Raw genomic sequence first — 12652 nt, 5'->3', positions numbered from 1 at the left:
ATCAATGATTGAATGGCCCATTGGATGATTTCTGAAGTTGTATTTGGGTAAAGGTCAACATTTTGCCCTGGAATTGGCCCCAAATGGAATTTTAATCTATTGATACCTCCTGACATATGCTTGCCACACGACTTGCAAGTCAAATACATTCTATTGATCCCCCCTAGATTCGTGTATAGTATCAGGTTCATCATATTCCCACATAGTGTCCAAAAGCCTTGGCATTCTGTTTTAAACTTTGAACTTGAATTTGAACCTGGGCACAATTTTTTTTGAAACAAATTAAAAATTTCCCATCACATCAAAAGCAAACACAAATGCAATAGTTGATTTTAGATTTTAAAAATTAAATACCTCTTCTCAGTCACTTGAAAACAATCAGATTCAGTAAACAAGGGTTTGAATTTTTATCATTTTATTCTTGAAAGTTGAAGTTTTGGTTCAATCTAGATTCTAAACAATGTTTACCTTTCAAAATTCTAGCCGAAAATAAGATATAAACAAACTAATAGAATTTTAGAGAAGTATAGAAAGATTTAAGAAGCTATTTGTGTAAAAAAAACTAAGAGAGAAATTAAGATACATACTTGGCAGCAACAATTTGACACTATGAATCTCTCACGTTGAGCAGTGGACAAATCTCCAATCCCCACAAAACTCACAAATATTCTCCTCTAGGGCAATGGAAAACAGCTATGAATCTCCACAACGTCGAATGGGAGAAAAAACAAAAGAAAATGATATCATTTGTGGCCTTTTCGGCCTCTTTCTTCGCGGCCTGGGAGGACGACCGAATTTTTGGGTCGACTCCCGTAAAATTGGGCATATAACGAATAAATCACGATTTTTTCGTTTCTGAAAAAGTCTGCAAAAAATCGGAGGATTAAATCGTTTTGTTGAAAAAATCGCAATTTTAGGAATTAGTTGCTTCAATAGCTGAATAGCCTAGAACTAAGAATTAGTTGCTTAAAGAGAAGAAAGGTGCCACTACAACATGGGATGGAAGATATTTGTCATGTGGTTAGGTAATGCAAGTGAACTAAAACAAAAAAGGGTTGATGTCCAATGTCTAATGTTAAAAAAGAAGAGTCAACCTTTTATTTCTTTTAATCAATTACTATAATTTAAAAAAACTGGCATAGATCTGCCTTAACTCTGAATCTTTTAAGTAGCATGAGCTTCACTATTGTGATCTCGTCCTTTTTTTGGTCTCTCTCAGTGCTTAATAGATCTGAAGTTAAGATGTATCTATTTAGTATCTTCAATGCGAATGCCTTTTTCATTGTATCATTACATAGCAAGTTGATTGAAGTGGTTCCCACCATTGTTATCAGAACCGAAAAGGTCATCGAACTGAAAAACCTTTTGGATCGGGAACCGGTTGAAATAGACTGGAACCGGAAAAAAAACGGTTTACCTAAAACACATAAAATATTCATATTTTAAAGAAAAAACAGATATATTCATGTACATCCATGTGAATCCAAACCATTTATACAGAAATATGTAAAATTTCTCATTTATATAGCAAGTAATAGTGCTTATAACCAGATACTTGATATGAGATTTTGGAAAAGGATTCACGGAGCTCCGCATCAAGCATGCTGGACTAGGGTTTACAACAGGGTTTCAGAGCTGATCACCATGGAGGGGCGAGGAGGGGGTATTCCACTCCCTCCTATAGTCATGTAGTTTCGAACTGCTTCAAGAAGCCGATGGAGACATGTATGGGGAGCATCAACACTGAGAAACAGGGAAACATCAGATCTTAGGATCAAGAATAGGAAGAGAATCACGAGGAAGGCAGAAGAGAAAAGAGAACGGGAGGAGGCAGTCAGAGAGTGAAGCAAAAGAAAATGATAGGAATCTGCAAACCTAGGTCAACCATCACACCCTGGGTTGTTTTAAGTGACCAGACGCTTTAGTCGCACAAAGATCACATGGTGACTTATGCAGTAATATGCAAATTTATGGGGATATGGCCAACGGAGAAGGATTTGTATGCTTGGATAAAGAACCACTGGAAACCTAAGGGAGAAATAAATCTTCACCTTGGGTCCAAGGGTTTCTTCATAGTCGTGTTCACAAACTTAGAGGACAAAGATAGAGTATTCGAAGGAGGACCATATTTTTACGTGGCTGCAGGCCTCTATATGCGACCATGGGTGATGAATTTTGTCCCAGAACGAGAGACATTCACATCAATGCCGGTATGGATAAGACTCTACTCCCTACCTTTAGATTATTGGCTGCCAGAATCTTTAAAAGCCATAGGCAATAAACTAGGTCATTTTTAAAAAAATATCAGATGCGACTCTGCGAGGGAAATACACCTCCTTTGCCCGAATATGCGTAGAAATGGACCTATCTGGAGCACTTTCGGACAAAATCATTCTAGAAGTTTATGATGAAGAATGGGTGCAGGTGGTGGACTATGAACATGTCCCATTCAGATGCCGCAAATGTCATGTACACGGGCACCTCTTCAGAGACTGCCCATTGAACAGGATAGAGAACAATATTAAAACCAACATAGGCAAAGATACTGAAGGCTTACCAAGGTGGGAGGCAGAGGGAAAGGAGGGAAAAAGAACCAAAATAAAATCAGTGAGGAGCAGCAACCAAGTTATAACAGCTTCAAAATATTAGAAGAAGAAGATGGGAACAATGGTACGAACCAGGTAATGGAGGATAGTCCTACAGAAAAGAGAAAAGATGATAACATGGAGGATTTCCTTGAAAACAATAAACAAAAGGAGGATCTGCCTAGCACTATGGAACTTGACAGGGACCATGAGATGACCCCAAGTGAGGTTGGAACAGAGGACCATGAATTGCAGGAAATTCTTGAAAGGGAGAATCTCGATCTAGAAAAGTTCTTGGAGCAGGGAACCATCAAGGGGGTTGATTCCCTACCACAAGAGGAGTATGACAGAGTACAACAACTCTTCCTTTGGAGATCTCAAGCAAAGGGCTCTGCAGTCAAAAGAAACCATGATAGCCAGGAAAACAAAGGGGTTAAAACTATGGAGGCAACACCGAGACACGATCCCAAGAATCCAGGCAGGAAAAGAGGAAGAAAAAGACAGAATGAGCTGCTGATAGAGTGTGGGAAACTCATGATCAACTCAGGTAAGATGAAAGATCTTACCAGTTACTCTTTTACAAACCTTTCTTAATGAAGCTCACCACATGGAATATTAGGGGACTAGGAAGTAAAAGGAAACAAAGAAATCTTAGCAATAGAATAAAAGAAGAAAAACCAGATATGATGTTTATCCAGGAAACAAAATGTTCAATAGATAAAATAAGAGAAATACACAGCAAATGGCTCATCAAGTATGAATATCTAGAAGTTAAAGCAGACAACATAACAGGAGGAATTCTTACACTTTGGAACCCCCAGAAGTTGGGAATCCTAGATGCTTCAGCATCTAGGAACTACCTATCGATGGTAATCCAACCTTTGGGTGACAAGGAAGTCTATTTATTCACAAATGTCTATGGTCCTCTAAAACTGGAAGACAAGCTGAAGCTTGTCATCTCTCTGGAGGAGCTAAGAGAAAGATATCCTGTTATGCCCTGGATTCTGGGAGGGGACTTCAATATGATTAGATCTCTTACGGGAAAAAAGGTGGGACCAGAACACTCGACAGAGACTCCATAGTCTTTCAGAACTTCCTAAATGACATGAGGCTAGTGGACACAGAGACAAAAAATGGCACTTTTACCTAGAATAATAAAAGGGGAGGGGCTGCTCAAGTTGCCTCTAAGCTTGATAGATTCATAATCTTTGAGGACCTCATTCTCACAGGCCTTGACTTGTCTGCTTTAATCCTCCCTTTTGGAGGCTCGGATCACTGGCCCATCCAACTGGAAGCTTTGTTTATAGGCACTCCAAGAAATAGACCTTTCAGGTTTGAGAATATTTGGCTCACCCACCCTAACCTCATCAACAATATTGAAAAATGGTGGACAAAAGACATGCCTGTTTAGGGAATTAATATGTTCCTTCTACACCAGAGATTGAAACACATCAAACTCAGGTTAAAAGATTGGAACAGAAATGAGTTTGGCAACATCTTCAAAGCCAAAAATGAAGTTGAACAGAAACTATAGGGAATTCTCCAGGTCCTCATTTTAGATGGTTTCACCGAGGAAAGGAAAATACAAGCTGACTCTCTCCAACAGGGATGGGAGGAAAAATGCAAGCAGGAGGAGATCTTTTGGAGACAGAAATCAAGAGTGCAATGGTTAAAAGGAGGAGAAAGAAACACAATTTTTTCACAAGTCAACCATGGAACACAGGTCTCATAACATGATTTCTAAACTTAGAGATACTCAAGGAAAACAAGTCAGCATCCACAAAGAAATAGAATCTGCTCTGGTTCAACATTTTCAAAGCATAGTAGAGGAGCCTCTCATAGACAGATCACAATTTATCAATAACTTCACAAAGCACATTCCTAGGTTGGTAACTAGAGAAGACAATTACAATCTTAACAGGCCAGTGACTGAAGAGGAGGTCAGCGAAGTTATCAAAGAGATGCAAAATGGGAAAGCTCCAGGCCCAGATGGGTTCAATGTAGACTTCTTTAAAGCATGTTGGGAAACAATCAAACATGATATCCTTGAGGTAGTGGAGGACTCGAGGAGGAATAAAACTGTTTTGAGGGTGCTCAATGCCTCTTTCATAACTTTGATTCCAAAGCAGGAAAAAGCTATGACACCTGATAGATTTAGACCCATAGCTTTATGTAATGTGGTGTACAAAATTATATCCAAAGTAATTGCAAACAGGCTCAAGCCCCTTCTACCAACTCTTGTGTCTGAGGAACAAACTGGATATGTGGAAGGAAGGCAAATTCTAAACAACATCATCCAAGCTCACGAGGTGGTACATTCTCTCAAGAGCAATAAGCAAGCAGGTATGATCATCCAACTTGACCTAGCAAAAGCTTATGATAAGCTAAGTTGGGCTTATATCAGGGAAGTACTAAAAGCGTATGGCTTTGACCACAACTGGATAAGATGGGTAATGGCCCTTGTTACCACAGTTAGTTTTTCAATCCTGCTTAATGGCTCTCCATCCAGAACTTTTAGGCCTTCGAGAGGCCTCAAACAAGGTGATCCACTCTCCCCCTTCCTCTTTATTCTCATGATGGAAGGTTTAGGCTATGCGATCAAATCAACCAAAGCAAAAGGAAAAATCCAGGGTCTTAAACTCACCATGAATGGGGATGCCTTGACTCACCAACAATTTGTGGATGACACTATGCTGCAGGGTACACCCATGGTCAAGGAAGCTAAAGCTTTCAAGCAAATATTGAACGACTTTGCTATGGCTGCTGGGACAGAGGTAAGTCTTACCAAGTCAAAGATTTTCTTTTTTAATACTGACATTGCTATTCAGAGAAACCTCACTAGAATTGTAGTCTTTCAAAGAGATCAACTACCCTCCAAATATTTGGGTATTCCCCTAACGGACAATCCTCTGAGCAAGGCTGTTTGGGAGTCAGTCACTAATAAACTCCAGGACAAAGTCCGTAATTGGACAAGTAGGTCTTTGTATCTAGCAAGTCGTCTAGTGCTAACTAAAGCTGTCCTACAAACTGTTCCCATCTTCATGTTTTTAGCCCTTCCTGCTCCTAAAGGAGTTGTGCAATAGATCAGAAATATCCAAAGAGACTTTCTTTGGGGCAAAGGGGAAGAGAAAAAGAAATGGGCTTTAGTTGCTTGGGATAATGTCTGTAAACCTAAGACACATGGAGGTTTGGGACTGCATGACCTGGAATCCCTAAGCAAAGTTTTGGGGGCAAAACTGTGGTGGAGATGGCTAAAGGAAACAATATCCTCGTGGGCCAAGATTTGGAAACAGAAGTATGCTAATAGTTGGCAAGAAAGGGATCTCATTCGAATGTCTGGGCTCATCAAAGGCTCCCACATTTGGAACAAAGCATGGGAGAATAAAGCCATTGTACAGAAACACAGTTTCTGGGAGATTAGATGGAACCTAGCTTGGTTTTGGGAGAACAATTGGCAACAAGAACCTATTCTGTTAAGAGAAGATCTAGCCTATCTCAAGAATGACACTGACAATAAGGGTCTACTTAGGGTAAGTGACTTCTGGGATCAGGCTAGGAAAAAGGGAAAATGGAGAACATGGAAGGACCTGGTTTATAGTGAAGAGACCCCTCTGAAGGCCCAGGCAGAAGCTCTTGCAGTGATCTTGGAACAAAGGAATATTTTGACATCAACATCGCCAGACCAATTGAGATGGGGCAGAAACAATGAAGGCAACTTCAACCTTAAAGAAGCCAAGAGATTAACCCTAGGGCTTGACTTACCCTACCCTGATAAGGTATGGAAGGACCTATGGCAGAACCCACACTGGATGAAAATCAAAATGTTCATGTGGTTGGTGCAGCATAAGAAAATTTTGACTTGGGATAACCTTCGGAGAAGAGGTGTGGCAAGCCCATCTAGATGCAAGTGATGTGAATTACAGGAAGAAACAACAGAGCACCTTCTCAATCTCTGCCCTTTCACCTCCACCTTGTGGAATTGGGTGGCTTCAATCTTTAGACAAACAGATAGGGACATTTTCAGCATCACTGGAACTTTGAAGAACTGGAGGAGAAACTTCTCTGATTATGAAATAACCAACAAAGCTTGGACTCTGGTTCCAGGCTTTCTAATCTGGGATGTCTGGAAAGAACGCAACAATAGGATTTTCAAGAACAGAATGGCCTCATCCCAGAGCATCATAGCTCAGATCATTAGACAACTCAAAGAGACTGTAGGCATCCTTATAAAGAAACCCCCCGAGAACCCACCTCAAGACCAGGATGTTCAAATACTTTTGCATCTGGATCTTCAGGTGCCTTTCACCCAGGGCATAAGCAAGATTGTTAGTCACATAACAACAGATAAGGACTTCTGGCAACCTCCTCCTCATGGATTTTTGAAATTCAATATAGATGGAGCTTCTAAAGGAAACCCTGGGGTGGTTGGTTATGGTGGAGTAAGATGAGCAAGGATACATAAAAATCATCTTTCGTAGTTATTTGGGGAAAGCCACTACTAATATGGCGCAACTCATGGCCCTAGAGCAATGCCTAGAAATCTTAATTGAATCAAATTTGCATAACACCATCATCGAAGCTGACTCTGAATTAATAATCAATTCGGTCAAGAAAATATGCAATGGCACAACACCAGAAAGAGTGTCGAAACACTGGCGGTTATTGCAGGTATATCAATGCATCCAATCCCACTTGAAACACTGAGAACCCTCAATTTTGTTGATGTTCGTAGAACTGCTAACAGGCTAGCAGATCGGTTGGCGAATGAAGGGGTACTTTGTTCTAAAAGTAATAAGAGATATAACTGGATGTTGACTCCCTTAGGAAAATTGCGCGAAGACCGTCATCAACAGGCTAACATAGACCGAGAGTACTTTCAGAGCTTGAGAAATAAGCAAAGAAAAAACTAATGGAAATTGAAGAAAGAGGACCATTCAAAGGGAAGATGCAGAAGGTAAACAACGGGCAGGTTGGAAGGTTCTTGACCAAAGATGGCCCGGATCTCTATCATCCTATGGATTTCGGGCCGACAAATATGCGTAGGTTAACTCTACATTCGGACCCGAAAAAATATAGATTGGTGGCCTATTCTTTCTTCGGGTCCGAAAGAAATGTTAAAGGGTGGGCTATTTACCGAGATCGCTGCCATCCTACGTATTTCGGGCATAAATATGCTCGATCTTTAATTTTCAAATCGGACCCGAAATTTTATAGTGAGGGGCTTATTTATTTTTCGGATCCATAAGAGAGGTTAAAAAGGGGGCTAGTTGCTGTGATCCCTTTGGTTCTCCTCCATCCTATGGATTTCGAGGGAGAAATTGCACTACTGATAATTCCTCGTTCAGACTCGAAAAAGTTTAGAAAGGCGGGCTAAGGTCCTCTCCGGGTCCGTAAGAAGAGTTAAAGTGAGGAATAGGTGTCAACCCGAAATTAACTCGTGACCGTTGGATCGAACGGTCATCGAGATAACAAGTTAAATAATAGTCTATGGTTGGTCTTTTGTTGTAGTTTTGTGGGCCATCGGATCTGTGGGCCCGTCCTCAAAGGCATTCAGTTTTCTATTTTGATGCACGACAGTCCGACTAATAGGCTCCTCTGTAGTCTTGTTCGGGCTTTTTTTGGTTTTTGAAGTTTGTTTCGATTTTTTGACAGCCCGACTGTTGTTGAATTTTCACAGAGTGGGTGCAGCTTTATAAACATTATGTATTTTACTAGTTTAATATAAGGTCCCACTCTTACTTGAGCAAAATAGGGCTTATAACCAAAATAGCACTTAGTGCAAAATGTCGCTGAACTAAAAATGTTTCAAACATCAAGAAGCAGGCTCTAAAAGGCCTTTATAGTCCAAAATAACATGTTAGATCATAGTATTATACTACATCCTACAATGCTACAAGCTACAACTATAGCAAATCAATGATCAAATCATCAATCATCATCAACATCCTCCTCCTCCTCCTCATCCTCCTCTAAAGAATGAATAACATCCAAGTCTGCAATGGGATTACAACTTGATTCCGCTGGTCCTGAAGCTGCTACTGGTGCTTCTGATATATTTGCCTCTACATCCTGTGGAGTTGGTTCCAAGTCCAACCAAGAAAGGTCTTCATTGTCAAATGTTGTTGGTTGACTCTCCACGACCCATTCTGATGTTGGATCAAAGTCACCCAAGACAATGTTGCTTGTTTTAGGGGTTTTATTCAGCGATTGATTGCGCCTCAACTAAGGTTGTACTGAACAAAAACTATGTCATTCAACCGCTTTTGCTCCAAACGCTTCCTCTTCATAGTGTGTATATGCTCAAACACACTCCAATTCCGCTCACATCCTGAAGCACTACATGTCTGACTCAAAATTCTAATTGCAAATTTTTGCAATTCAGGGCATTCACTACCAAATTGTTGCCACCAATAGGCTGTGGAAGGAAATAAAGTATTAGCAAATGAATTTGAAAGTTGAAATCAAATGAGTAAATTATTAATATAAGAATTTGCAAATTTTAACAGTTTCTACCTGGGCGACTCCAAAGCTACCAAGACTCTCACTAAAATTCAAGAGCTTGTTATGAATTTGTTCTTGAGTCTTGGAATGTGGGACCATGCGCTCAATGCATTTATACAATTCCCCCTAAAACCTCCCCATCAGCCTTAAAATTTGTAGTGTACTTTTTCCTTCAAAATTCAGAAAACAAAAACATATTCATCAAGTCAACAAAACTAAAAGCTAAAAGCAAAACTTAAAACTTATAACTTATAAGCAATGAGAATTGAAATCCAAAATTACATACCTTGGATTTAAGTAGTAGCTGGTTGTATGTAAAGGTCTATGGAGTTGTTTGTTCCATCTTTCATCAATGATTCTCCATAGAGGAATGTACTTTTGTCTTTTATCCCCATATGCTGCTGTTATTTGTTCCTTGGCCTAATTCACAACCTCATAAACAAAACCCATAGCAGATTTATCACTATCCACCATCCGCAAAACTCTGGCAAGAGGCTCACTAAATAGTACAACCTCCTCTTCCTTTGACCAAAATCTTTTGTCAAATACTTGGTCAACTATTTGTTTCCCTTCTGTCTTTTTGCTCCACTGAGATGAATTCCATTCATCACATGAAAACATCTTCTTCAAGTTTTCTTTTTGTTGAACAAGGGATTGCAACGAAAGGAAGTTGGTTGCAAATCGTGTGATCGCTAATCGAACAAGCTCTTTACCCCTTGTGTGCTTTCTCTTAAGGTTCAAAACCCATGAGTGGTTGTAGATGTACTTGGTTATGGATTTTGCATCTTCCACACACTTCTTTACCCACTCAATTTTGTCGATATCCTCAAGCATGAGGTCCAAACAATCTGCTGCGCATGGAGACCATCAAATGGTGGGGTGTTTTTCTTCCAACATCTTTCCCGCTGCAACATGGTTAGAGGCATTATCTGTGATAACTTGTACAACACAATGTTACTTGGGAGCGGGAGCGACATTTTCAGAAGCTCCCGGTTTGGGAGCGAATCCTGAAGCGTTTTTTATACAATATATATATTTTTTATATTTTGATACATATATGTCAACAAAAACATGTAGAATAATGAATTAGATATAAAAAACAAAAAAAAAAACATAGATTGAACCATATAACAACAATCATCTAGAAGTTATAATCTTCATCAATCACGTCCACAAGTTAGTAACACAGTAACATACAACATATTGAGTCTCATGATTCATCAATCTTAAAGTTTCAAGCTTTCAAAATTCAATATATAACATTTATCATCATTGATCACCAAAGTTGTACTTGTAAGCTAAGTGTAACCATTACAACAAATAATATCTAACATGAAATGAAATGTTATAAAATGAAATGAAATGAAACAACCTTCAACTTTCATGAAGCATCATATTCATAATTCATTACTAATGAGTTATAATTGCCAACTTCAAACTTAAATTGTCATATATTGTTTAAAAAAATATCATAATAAGTATGAAAGAGTCAATAGTTATAAAAGATACTAGAAACTAGAAAAGAGAAGTAAATCTATTATCTATTTTTTATGCTTGGGCCTCTTGCCACCATGAGAAATGTCTAATTTTTTAGTCTTGTTGGAAAATAAGGATCTTTGTCATTAATATCACCCTCTAAGCATTAACATAAGATAGAAAAAGCATAGCAAGTCAAGTCAAGATTTTGTTTGAGTGATGCGTACATTTTTAGGAGGGTCATGATAGAGCAATGTTCCACCAAGGTTCCGGGACGAGGGGGCAAGGGAGCGAGGGGGCGCGGGAGCGGCCTATGCAAAAGCTTCCTACCATTTTTTAGGAAACGTGGGGGAGCGTCAGGGTCTTAAAAGTTTATAAATATAAAATATAATTTATTAATTGAGTCCACTATGACAATTTGGTTTGAATTGAAAAGCTGCAAAGCATGATCATTGATATGAATATCATTTGACATTATCCAAATTTATAATATCATATAAAATAATAAATTTAAAATTCTAATTCAGCTTGGTCAAATTCTAATTTAGATTTTGGTCAGACAGAGGGAGAGCTTCAACTTGATAAGGTAGCCACTGAATTCTGTGAAAAGGTAAATGAACAGATGAGGAACACTGCGTTGGCAGTAGAAGGGGCAACTACAATGGGTTGTCCAGCTGTATTGGATCCAACAGCTAGAAAGTTTGTTATATTATATATAATATAGACAATACACCATATGCTGAAAGAAGAGTTTTAGTTCCAGGAGAGATGAGAAGATCACATGAAAGAATTTCTGACAGTTTACTATCAAATGACATTGACTGCAGGATGACCATCTGCGAACCAACTTGGGTGACCAACGATGGCATGGATAGTTTGTCTACCTTATTAGAGCAATGCCATGCAGTTCAAACTTCAAACTAGCAGTGTATTTCAGGGGTGAAAATAATTTTCAAACCTTATAATTCAAGCTGAGCCACTATGCTCTGTGTAAATTTTGTAACTGTATAAATTCATATATAACGACGGTTCCTGAGATTTCTTGTTGCCCATAGTATTTTGTCATGCTTGCAGTAAACGCATGTTAGTCTATAGTCCACCCAATTATTTCCCACATGACATAGGTGCTGCTTCCATAGTTTGTATGTCAAATGTCATGCAAATTAAAAACACAAACTGAATGTCTCATATTCTTTGCCTGTCACTCCAATTATTTCCCCACTGTAATCCAACCATCACTTGAAGAAAAAAGGAGAAGTTTTAAAAGGGAAATTCATGTACGTGCTATATGGTCTAGCAAATTTCCATGATATTGACCCTCTAAAATAACGCTTGTTGAAACCAAAAGACAGCACAAGACGTTATCCCCATACAGAAAATGAGTAGCTTTGTACCACTTTAGGTCTATTAAATCATAAACTATAAGCAAGGCCATTTTTTTGGGAGCGTGGGGAAACGTCCCCTCAGGGAAGGGAAACGTTTCCCTGGCACGTCCCCCCGAGTTTCCTCCATTTTGGGAGCGTGGGGAAACGTCCCCTACTCGTCCCCAAGTCCCCGGAGCGCGGGGGAGCGAGTAAACTAGACCCCTAGGAGGGGGGGCGAGTCCCCGTGGAACACTGTGATAGAGGAGTTCGACAACCAATGTCAGTAACATCAAGGTACATAGAGGGATTGGTGCTCTTGATTAAATACGAGTTCCATACCCTAATACATGGGAAAATTCAATGGAAACATTGCAATCCCCCAATCCTGAAATCTTGAAAAATTGATAAGTTTGCTGGATTTTGAATGAAATCTAAAATTCTACTTTCTGCGTATGAAATCCAATGAGGCCGAAACCACCCTCAAACATCCTGAGTCATTTCATGGTAATGTTAAAAATTTAAGAATTTAACATTACCATGAATAGCATATCAATACTAGGGCCTAGACTTGATCATTAAGCTACCCCACTCAAAAATTATTTGTTTCTTTCAAAAAAAATTGCATTTCGAACATTACTACAAAAAAAAAATTGCAGAAAAGGCAAAACGCTCCCGAAAATGCAGGGAGCGAAAACGTTTTTAGGGAGCGCGCTCCCGATCCGGTCC

At 39.2% G+C, this 12652-nt stretch overlaps 1 protein-coding gene across 1 annotated transcript in view; it reads left to right on the top strand.

Annotated features, from left to right (window-relative positions):
- LOC149153990 (uncharacterized) overlaps positions 1-12652 on the top strand; it is a 130221-nt gene that overhangs the window by 38321 nt on the left and 79248 nt on the right. The gene's annotated exons all lie outside the window — the stretch shown is intronic.

The sequence above is a fragment of the Pinus tabuliformis genome, chromosome 9 (assembly GCF_031772625.1).
Source record: "Pinus tabuliformis cultivar Carrire ecotype Pingquan chromosome 9, CPIR1, whole genome shotgun sequence".
NCBI lineage: Eukaryota > Viridiplantae > Streptophyta > Pinopsida > Pinales > Pinaceae > Pinus > Pinus tabuliformis.
The sequence above is the reverse complement of the archived record's forward strand: the minus strand, read 5'-3'. Positions and strand labels throughout refer to the sequence as shown.